The sequence below is a fragment of the Monopterus albus genome, unplaced genomic scaffold (genome assembly GCF_001952655.1).
Source record: "Monopterus albus unplaced genomic scaffold, M_albus_1.0 scaffold133.1, whole genome shotgun sequence".
Taxonomy (NCBI): Eukaryota; Metazoa; Chordata; class Actinopteri; order Synbranchiformes; family Synbranchidae; genus Monopterus; species Monopterus albus.
Genome location: NW_018128013.1, coordinates 488,717 through 500,109, shown reverse-complemented (window position 1 = coordinate 500,109; position 11,393 = coordinate 488,717). Strand labels below are relative to the sequence as shown.

Here is an 11,393-nt window from a genome sequence, read left to right as displayed (position 1 = left end):
ACTGGAAGAATTCTGGTAAACAAGGTAATATTAAACACAGTGGACAGTTTGGGTGTGGAAGCTGCCGTGGTTGAATGAATACACTGAAACCTGTTTATCTTTTTCACAGTCTTATTTAAATGGAGCATAGGCAGGCAGAGGGCAGAAACTGCACTTGCATCAGCTGATTGGCATCAGCCGCTTTATTCATTCATAATCAGTGGCTCGTATACCTGCTGTGTGACTACTGAAGGGTGGTCAGCGTAACCTGGCCCACCCTAGCTGATAGCAGACAAGCTGATGCCTGGGGCCCCAGCTTCTTCACTGTGGGCTGTATTTTTGGTGTTGCTGATTTAAGTAATGTTCATGGTGTTCAAAAGGGGAAGTACGAATTAGTTCTCTTAGAAGAACCATGTATCCAGAATTGGATTTTGTTATGGAATGAAGCTTGAATTCATTTTTTAAGTTACTGTAGGCCAGTACAATCCAGTTTGTCACAATCTACTCCACTTATATTCCAACCTGTCTGGGAGCTGGTAGAGTATTAAAAAAATAGAGTGGAGCAATGGTCAAATCTGAATGAACAGAGGCAGAAATCTTGTGACTTTTAGCCCCAGTTTAGAGTGTAGCTCTAAAACCCCAGCATCCAACACAAAAGTGTGTTTGTGTTAGGAACTCCCTGTCTAGTAATAACATGTGTATTTCAAATCCCATGCCTCTTTGTTTGCTTTTTTGTTAATAAATGTGTGTTCTCCAAACCCTATTCCCAGATGATGTCACTGGGGTTGTTTCCTCAGACTTGACAAATCTCCTCATAGAGCCACAACATTATCCAACTGTTTTCACAAAGTAATACACACACTGAGTAATATAGATTGTGATCATCATAAAATGGTCCTCCTGTGTAGAATTCATGAACCGCCAATTAAAATGTGTTCATGCATGTTCACGCAAGATAATCTTAATTGTTTAATCCAGGTTTCAATTGGGTTTAGGGATGGCTCAAAGCCAAACTAACTGCTTACCTGTTGTAAAGGTGGCTCCTTTTCTATAAGACAACAAAGTACCAATTCAAAAACACTGTAATCATGTCACACTATGTCCACGATTTCTAACATTCATGGTATAGTGGAACCTTGGATTGCAAGTATAATTCGTTCTGGCAACGTACTCGTAATCCAAAGCACTCGTATATCAAAGCGAATTTCCCCATAAGAAATAATGGAAACTCAGATGATTTGTTCCACACCCACTTATCCATATAAAACTAATTATAGTAATAAAAAATACAGTATCAAGTAAAAATAAAACAAATGAACCTGCACTTTACCTTTGAAAAGAATTGTGGCTGGTGTGAGGGGCCACTGTTGTAGTACAGATATTGAGTATACGAGTGAAGCGCAAGAACCATCGGCTCAGTTGTGACGTACTCGGCAGACAAAGCGTACGTATTACTCGTATTGCGAGACCTCGCTTGTATATCGAATCAAAATTTTTTGCTTGTCTTGTAAAACACTCGCAAATCGGGTGAATTGCAATCCAAGGTTTCACTTTATCTACTTATGTTCATATAGAATAATGTTTGAAAGTTTGCTTTTCTTAAATTAGTATTTGATTTGATTTGATTTGATTTATTCTTTCAAGCATGTAAAACAGTTGATATGACAACACACATAATTTTACACATAATCCAATATCAATTTGCTTATACCTAGTACATGCTTGAATGGAGTAGGAAGAAGTCAGACTATTATGGCATGAATGTAGTTTAATTTCCTACATTTTGTTTTTTATTCCTAATGTTTCCATAGCTCATGATATTGAGTCAGTAAAGCATCTTGACTGGCAGTGATGGCAGCACACTCCCACTGCAGCTCTGTTTTCAAACCTTTTTAACCTCCCTTTATCTTTGACAGTGGTGTTTGAGGGGTAAGGGTCAAGCTGAGGGGAGAATTCTAAAGTGTTTCACTCCTTTGTTGTCTGAATCTCTTCTCTGAGGACCTTGCCTCCAGGATAAATGGCTGCCTGGCTCAGTAATTGAAAGCAACATACAAGGAGAGGAATTACATATCTCTAGCTATTAAAGAGTGGCCAAAAGGGACTCCCTCAGGGCAGGCTTTAGACAACATAGACTAAACACACTAGACACAATAACTTTAACCCACCGTAATTAAAGAGGATATGGAGTGTGCACTGACAGGTTGTATCATGATACAACACATGCACTGGGACAGCAGCAGTTCACATCAGTAATTAAATTGAGGGCTGTGACTCATCTCATCAGCATTAGACTGTTAACTGTTCTGTAAACTGGCTCTCTTTTTAATTTTAGCATTACACATTGGCTGCATGGTTTTAAAAAAGAAAAGTGCAGAATCATGAAATGTGCTGAGTTCAGTTAATGATCACCACTATGATAAAATATTGATTCTAATCAGCACTGAAATCATGGGTCTTTAGCCAGACGGCAAAAGGAAAAAGTTACCTTCACTAACAACGGTTTTATGGGAATGCTATGAATTTATATACAGTTATATTGAACATTAAATAAATAACACATTATAAAAAATGGGTCTTTGCACATTCCATTAAAAATATAATTAAAAACACAGCAAGGAGGCACACTGCTGCACTGGCTGTGTCTTCCTCACAAAATATGTGGGGTACTTATATCAACAAAAAGGTGTAAAGGCTAAGAATGACCATCACTTTTTACAGTCTCTGAAATAAGGCTCAGCTGTGTATGTTCGTGTGTATGTGGTTCTGATGAAGAGATTCCCTCATTAAACTACAAATAAAATGACTAAATAAACTTACACAGAACTTACACTAGTTCTAGTGCCTGTCTCAGGTACCCTGTCTTTCACTGCCTTAGGATGGTAAAGGAGCAGAAGTGAAACTCAAGGGCCTCAGTACCTCTGTGAATGAACAGGAATAATTGAAGGGGTTAGACTAAATGAATCAGACCCTCTGTCATCATGAGTATGACAACTGAACAGTCAGAGGACATGCTTAGTGTAGTGATAAAAAAACAGTTGGCAGCAGCAGCTGGCAATTTATTAGGTACACCTAGCTAAAACTAATGTGGTATAATGCAACAGTCCTGTAATACATTCACCTTCATGAAGGTGATGATGTCAGCTTTTGCTGCAGAGAGCTTTTGATTCAATTTATAGTCAATTTGTGTTGCTGCAGAATTGTACTGCATTATACAGAGCGGCCTTTTTACTATTTAGTCTAGCCTATAATATGGTGGCTGAAATACTTGAAAAACCTGTCAGTATAATGCTATACAGTTCAACAGCAGCATAGTTTGCATGCTCTTAAATAGCCATGCAGTTGATTTAACACCTCTCTAAAAACTCTCAGCAAAAACTGAACATTGTTACATTCATGAAGAGAGGGTTTAATGTAGTAATATTAGATCGTATCTGTTTTAGGAAAGTATACCTAATAAATGGCCAAAACCTGCAACAGTACAAATGGGGCAAATGAAAACAGAAATTTCCTTTGAATTTGAATGTTTCTCTTCATTGTGACCAATGTACAGTATCTCTCATTTTCATTGAGAACGAAGTCAAACACTTGCTGCCTAATGTGGTTATAATGTTATGGCTGATCACTGTGTATCTGCACACAACTACCTTATAGTGTGTTATAAACCATTTATTATTTTGTTCATATAGAATTTATACGTTTTAAATATAGAGGCTTAAAGAAAGGTGAGAGTGAGATATATAACTTGAACATTCAAACACTCCTAAATCCATCCTCTTCATTCTTCTCTGCAGTGAAACTGGCTCCAACATAACCTGCACCTCCTGTCAACACTGTAATGTGACTGGATGTCAAGGTACAATTTAGTTAACCTTTAGCCATAAAACCTGGTGAAGAATCAAAGTAGTGCACGCTCTGCAACTGCTCAGGAGAGTGCAGGCGCCATATTAATTGAAAATAATGCCCTTGCTCTGCACAATATCACACATGTGCACTTGGTGTGACAGGGGATTCATACATACTAAGACAGGAGTAATATACTGTTGGACTAATACACACTGTTGTGAAGTAGGAATGGCCTAAATCTAAACCTGCAGTCCCAGGCTCACCACTGAAGTGAAACATTTGCAATAATTCACACATTTATTTGGTAATTGATTTCTTTGCTGGAAATTCAGAAATGTTAAGCATCAGATAGTTGGATTGGAGTTGGTTAGTGAATGTATAAAAACTCACCACCTATTCTGGGCTATATTTATATAAGCAGTACAGTGTCACAATAGGTATCTTGCAGAGATCCTTAATAATTATTCCCAGCCAACACAGCACCCTTTTCTCACCTTTTCTAGTCACATCTAACCACAAAGGACTCAGCTGTAAGAACCACTACTCCATCCCAACAAATAACATTCCTGAAGCTCAGGATGTAGCTGTGGATGTGATCACTTTGGCAGACTGACCTGCCAGCAGCTTGCCAGACAGAGAGAGAGAGTATGTGTGTGTGACAAAGAAAGAGGTAAAGAGGGGGTCAAGAGCAAAGAAAGACAATGGTTTCTGTTGGTCAATCAAATCATCTGAATTTGTGTTAAATCATCAGCATCAGATGAGGCTTAAAGCGAACAAACAAATGCATAATAAGGCAGTGTGATCTTGAGAAACCAGTGGCCTAGATCTCTACAAGGTAACTGAATTAGTCACACACATTTATTTCTTCATAAGTTAACAAGCAAAGTACATAATGGGCAAAAACCACAACTAAATCCATATTTGTCTTGATCTGTTTTTAAAACAGCACCAATACTTCAGGTATACTTGCACATACTTTTTAAAGGTATTTGGCAGAGTCTGCAATAGTTTTCTTTGGGTGGATTTAGGCTGTCTCAGTGTCCCATAATGAGGGCTTTGTGGGGGCCATACCATCTGTTGCAGGATTCCTTGTACTTCTTGTCTCAGGAAATAATTCTTTCTGAGTCTGGCTGCATGTGTGGATTCGCTGTCATGCAGCAGAATACATTTTTGACTTTTGATGAAATTGTGGGATGGATAAGAATCTAAAATGTCCATACTTAGGTAAAGTATTGTATATCTGACTGTTATTAGTGCAACAACAATACATTTCATTATGATGCAGATTTGTCATTTTATCAATTAAATTTATGATTATGATTTATTTTTCCATCGTGAGTATATTTTGCATTCACCTGGTTTGAATTCATAAAAATATAGGTAACATTTTAGAAAGTCTCTGACATATAAACATGTTAGATATATTTTTCAGTTATAACTGCTGCAGCAAAAGGAAGAGAGAGAAAGCTCAACCTACTGTAATGATCCAGTTCACAATCAACATTGTAAAATCAAGGTCAGTTACGGCACACTGCGCTGTAGATGTTTACTTACTGTCCACACAGTCAATAAACATGCAGGTGACAAATGAAAGGAAAATGCCCCACAAAGTGTCTCAGTGAGGTGCCGGGCTACCACGTGCCACCAGAACAGCTTCAGTGCACCTTGGCATTGACTCTCTAAGTCTCTGGGCTCTACTGTAGGGATGGGCACCATTCTTCTAAAAGATGTTCCCTCACTTGGCATTTAGATGATGGTGGTGAAGATGCTGTCATCGCTCCAACATCTCCCATTGGTGCTCAACTGGGCTGAGACCTGGTGACTGTGAAGGCCACAGCATATGATTCACAAACAAACCATTCGGTGACCCCTCCAGTCCTATGGATGGGGGCGCTGTCATCCTGGAGGAAACCACTCATTTATGCAGGGTTTTCCATTAATTTGTTATCTGTCTGTATATCCTCACATAGTACGTAGTAACCAACGTATGTATGGGGTACATCGCAAGTCTCTTATAAGCACTGTCATTTCCCTCACTTGCGTGTTTTCCTTGTGCCTTTGTCCCGCCTGCACAAGATGCCAGGAAAACAATTGAGGGAAATGTGAGGAGAGAGGGGACTTAATACATTATTAAGTATGTTATTAACAACATGAGACACCCTTTATCTGACACATGAAACATCCTTAATCAGAAGTGTTCAATCACCATGTGATTTCTGACAAAGTTGTGTATCAGTTCAGAAAAAACTTCCACCGCTTCCAGCAGCCTCCTCGCTCCTCAGAGGCAATATCAGAATCATTTGGCCAGAATGACTTCCAGGTCAGCCACAGACATAGGAACAAACTTATAAGAGACATGAGATGTACCCATGCTCTGGACCCAATCCTTTGTTTATTTTTTGAGAAGATGTTATACATTTCATCACTAGATCTGAGAACTTTATGAGCTAGTACCATAAGTTTGGATCATTACCTACATGTAAGCCATGACACCAAAATGTAGGCTGAGAGGTGTGCATAACTTTGGACATAACTGGCTTCTTTTGCTCAAGGATTTATTTTTGGTAGCTGGGGATGCAGAGAGTATAGGAAAGCTTCTAAAGGCTTTGTAGTCCTCTGTTGGCCCAACTACAGGCAGCAGGGAGAACATGTGTGAGGGCTGAAGAGTGAGTATGCTCGGCTCTACTTGTGCCAAGCCAGAGGGGACTTGTAGCCAGGGACTCCTGATTAATCTGCTGTTGGTGCTAATAGCAGGGTCAGCATTATTATCACCAGAGGAGGCAGGGCTGAGTGGAAGGAGGGGGGCTGAGGGAATCAGATGACCTTGTGGCACTTAACGTTTCAGTAAGAGCTTTTAGTGCTAAAACCTCTGGCTGGGTCTGTAGAGTCAGACGTGTTTAGAGGCTTAAGGCAGAGCAGGGGCAATGCTTGGATTAAAGTAGGTACAACTAAACACATTCATGTCTTATCAATTACCATTTACCTCTAACAGAGAAACAGGCCACACAAATAAAGGAACATACTTCACTGAGATTTCAACACTAACACCTTTTTTGCAAGTTCATAAATTATATTTTATAGAGAATTTTTACTATGCAAGGGAAGTTTTAATGTATGCAAGCACATTTTTTATTTTTAAATTTCTTCTTCTTTTTCTTCTTATTATTATGTTTGCTGTTACAATTGTTGTTACAGCTGTACTGAATGTGCTATGGTGCCCTGTAGTTGCAGCCAAACAGATAACTGGAGTAAGTACTTTCTGCAGTTTTCATTCCAGCCCAAATGTTAATGTAAGTATCAAGAAGTAGGGAATCACTGGAAGAATAGTAAGGAGTTCAATTATATAGGTTTTATCAAATCATTTAAGACAGCCAGTAGTTTTTGCTGTCGAAATCAGCCAGTGGACTCTTGTCACTTGTTTCAATATGTAATCCCTAAATCTGGCATAATTTATGCCATATGTAATGCAGCATTATTGTTGTGTGGAAATGCAGTTCATGTGCAAATTTATTCATGCACTGAGTGAAAGCAATAATAGAAGTGACAAATATGAATACAAACTTAACGGATAAAACTGGCATCATTGTACATTTTACTTATCAAATGCCATAAAAAGAAAAGAAACAATGTCAGTTTGTCGCTCAATACTTTGTCACTAACCCAGTGCAACAGCGTGAGTCATTAATGTGCTTTTAATTATTTTCTTTTATCAAACACTTGAGCTTTATGGCACAGATAAATTAAATATAAGAGGCTTTGCATAAATGCAGTGTTTGTTTAAAGGATACATTCACTGATGATGTGGGTCTGCAGATGGGATTTGCTGACAAAGAAAACTATTGAATATTAACAAGGATTATCCTTCTGTGGATTACAAATATGTGACTAGTTGTAGTAGTGTGCTAATTGACTTTTATGTAGTAATAAAATGAATGAATATCAAAACTATAATTAAATGTTCTTAAACACAGTAGCACAGTTTGTAAAATGTAACATGCACATGATTTCTAGTAAGTTGGCAAAAACATACAAAACTACTGAAATGGTTGTGAGTCCCAACAAACATCTCACTGTGATCCCTATAATGTCACCTGATGTGTAAAAGGTAAGCAATTGGTATGATATCAGTCAAAGTATGTATGTTTAGATGCTAGCATGAACAACTGGTCACAACCATCTCATGAGGACACATGACAACTTTCGGGATGAGCAATAGGATGGTATCTCCAAAACATAAATGATTTTTTAAAAACATAATAGTGAGGCAATCAAGAAGTTACTATATGTATTTGTATCTTTAAAGTTGGGAACTGTTTTGATTAACAGGGAAGGAAGTGGCATCTAGCAGGACAGGTGTGAGAAGAAAGGGTGAAGAATAAAATAAAAAACACAGCTGCATAAACAAATTTACAATAAGAGTTACTTTATTCTAGGCAGAAGAGGTTCACTCACTGTGCCAAGATACACAATGTTGAAACGTCCTGTGCCACGCTCACACAACACACTGACACTTAAAGTAATACATATCCCAAGTAAACGGTGAGGTGGGAGCTCCTAAACATCTCTCTGCACTGGTCATCTGTGACAAATAAGGTGCATTTTCCACAGTACACAGCCAGAACAAGTGCACGCACACACACACACACACACACACACACACACACACACACACACACACACACACACACACACAAACATCCTTGTCTACATCACTTACCAGATCCCTACATAGATACTTTCATTTCCAAATAACTGGCTTTATTCAGTATAGAACTGACTGAGTGTGAACAGTCTTACTGATTGGTGTTGTGCTTCCATAACTTCAGGGGACACTACAGTGACTTACATTGCAAGTCCTGTGTGTGTGTGTGTGTGTGTCTGTATGTGTCTAATATGGCACCTGGAATTACTCATGTTGTGGGAATGTAAGTCTGTTTACACAGTCACATTGTGGGGACAAAAAGGCAAGTCCCTAAAATCATTACATGTTAGGCTATTAGAGTAGGGTTTAAGGTTAGAGTGATGTTTGTGTTAGGTTAATTGTTAGGGGAAGGGTTAAGGGCAATGCACACTGGAGACTGAAACAGGTGAGCACTTCAGTATTTTATGCTGTTGCTGCATGTCAATGCCAGACAAATGGTAAAATTAAGGTCTGGGTAAAAGATAAAGAGAAGAAATGAATGTAAGTCACTGTAGTGTTCCCTGAAGTTATGGAAGCACAACACCAATCAGTAAGACTGTTCACACTCAGTCAGTGCTATACTGAATAAAGCCAGTTCTTTAAAAAGGATAATGTGGTGAGAATTTGATTCTAGCCGAGCAGCAATGCAGTGGTAAGGCTACAGAGAGGTGACCAAGAGTTTAACTAGTATGACTTTAAAGTGAAAATTAATAAATAGCCATTCAACTGTCGGTTCTGATTGAGCACTGTCTTTAGAGGTGTTTTCAGCCTTGCTGTTACTTGATTCAGATCGTGGTTAATTTTTTCCCTTGATTTGTTTGGGCAGATCTGAGCACAACGATTGTACCAACTGGTCTCAGTTGTTGTCTTCCTGATGTTTGGGCAGAGAGGACCTTCTTCTGGACCTGCTTCCTGTGCTTCTTTTCTGACTCCTGACTCAGAGAATTCTGACTCCTGGCTCAGAGAAATCTAACCACAGAGCAGAGTGATGTGACTTTTCATGTGGCTTTTAGTGATTCACATTGGTTTGCTTGAATTTTCTTTCTATGTGAAACCAAACCATGGGTTGAAAACATCAAAATTTCCAACTCATCCACTGAATCGATCCAGAACAAATGATCTATGCTAAAGATAAAATGCCCTGATATAGAGAATCCTACACACTCTGTGCTTTTACCCCTATCCAGTTTGTTAAGGTTCCAACAAACCCTTATGTGCTTGCTCATATGATTCGATTTGTTCATGTGAAAGGAAAAAAAGAATATGTCAAGCCAAGTGAGCTGAGGCTTGAAAGAAACTCAGACCAGCCACAGGACTGTATGACAGTCAAGATGTGTGTTTAGTTTTCACCAATATTTTAATGCTTTAATGGTCCTTTAATGGTCACTCAGGACTACTTTTAGAATCAGAAGGTAATGATGCCAGATTAATCGTTGACACAGTGCAGTGTGAGTTCTAACAGTACAGAAAAACTAATTAAAGCACGTAGTGTGAGTTAACAAATTGTACACTGTTAATAAAAGCATTGTCTGGCCAGTTTTACTTATTATGGTTTGTTTGTAAAAAGCCATGAAATAGACTAGGAGTAAAGGGACTTTTATTTCTTTTGTCCAGACCAGATGCAGACAACTTGTAGCAGCAACACTTTTCACTGCTTAGTTTTTCCATGTCAGGGGTTCCTTTCCCTTGATCTTTAACTCAACCTTTGATAAAATCAGAGAAGTATGCCCTGACCCTAAAGTCTGTAGAAGATGAGTCATAAGTGTAAGGATTGCTCGACACAATTGTGAGCGAGCAGTAAAGAACAGACCCAGGCGGCTGGCTTCGGTGCAAGAGGTGGATTTATTTACAATGGTGAAACAGGGGTGCAACACAATATACAATAAACAAGAGTGAATGACTGAAATGAATATCACCGGGTGATGACCAGCATTTGTGAAGGGGTTTTGTCCATGAAGTGATGCGGTTGGGCTGCGAGGAAAAGCGACACTCCTGAGCTGGTCAAGGTGGTGATCCGGTTGACTGTGGAGTAGCAGAGAGGAGACTGTGCATCGACCTGTGGAAGAGGTAGGTGGAGCTGAGGGAGTCCAGGTCCAAAGGAGAGGTCCAGGAGAAGTGACAGGAGACGCTAGAACTTTAAGAAACAAGACGTGGAAAAACGGGAGACAAAGGCTATAATCTGACATGGAATTTAAGGCTAACAACTAGAAAGAACCAGCAAGGGAGTGAAGGTAAAGCCGAGTATAAATAGGGAGTGACAAAGGAGGCGCAGCTGAAGAGTGTCAGAAAATCAGGACAGGTGTGTTAATCAAGAGAGTCAGTGAGAAGGAGCAGACTAGAGCGAGAAAGAGAGAAGAGAGGAAGGTGCAGCCGGGCAAACCTGACAATTAGGGCCACTGCATACATTTTTTTTACTCTTCCGTATTACGGAAGAGTATTAGGGCCACTGCATACATTTTTTTTAAAATTCTGACTTTATTCTCAGAATTCTGACTTTAATCTCAGAATTCTAACTTTATTCTCAGAATTCTGACTTTAAACTCAGAATTCTGACTTTAATCTCAGAAAGTATGTCCAAAAGCCGATGTACATCCATTGATGGCAATGCCATAGGGTTTTAACTTATCATAGCCGTCCATGTGCCAAAGTGCATTTGGCCCTCTGCAGCTGTACTGATGTCTTCTCAAGCGTTGTGCTCTTCTTAATTCCACACCTTGTGGATCAACCAGCTTGATTATGCGTCTTATGGTATCTTGTGATACAACAAATCCCCGTTGAACTGCACGAAGATGTAGCCAACGGTAACCCTGCATCTGTCCATTCGTCATAATCTCATGTTGAACAAAGGCCAGGACTTCATCCAAGTCTGACTGGTTTTTCCTTCTGAATA

At 39.2% G+C, this 11,393-nt stretch overlaps 1 protein-coding gene across 1 annotated transcript in view; it reads left to right on the top strand.

The window, feature by feature from the left end:
- LOC109967647 (cadherin-12-like) overlaps positions 1 to 11,393 on the top strand; it is a 125,524-nt gene that overhangs the window by 43,607 nt on the left and 70,524 nt on the right.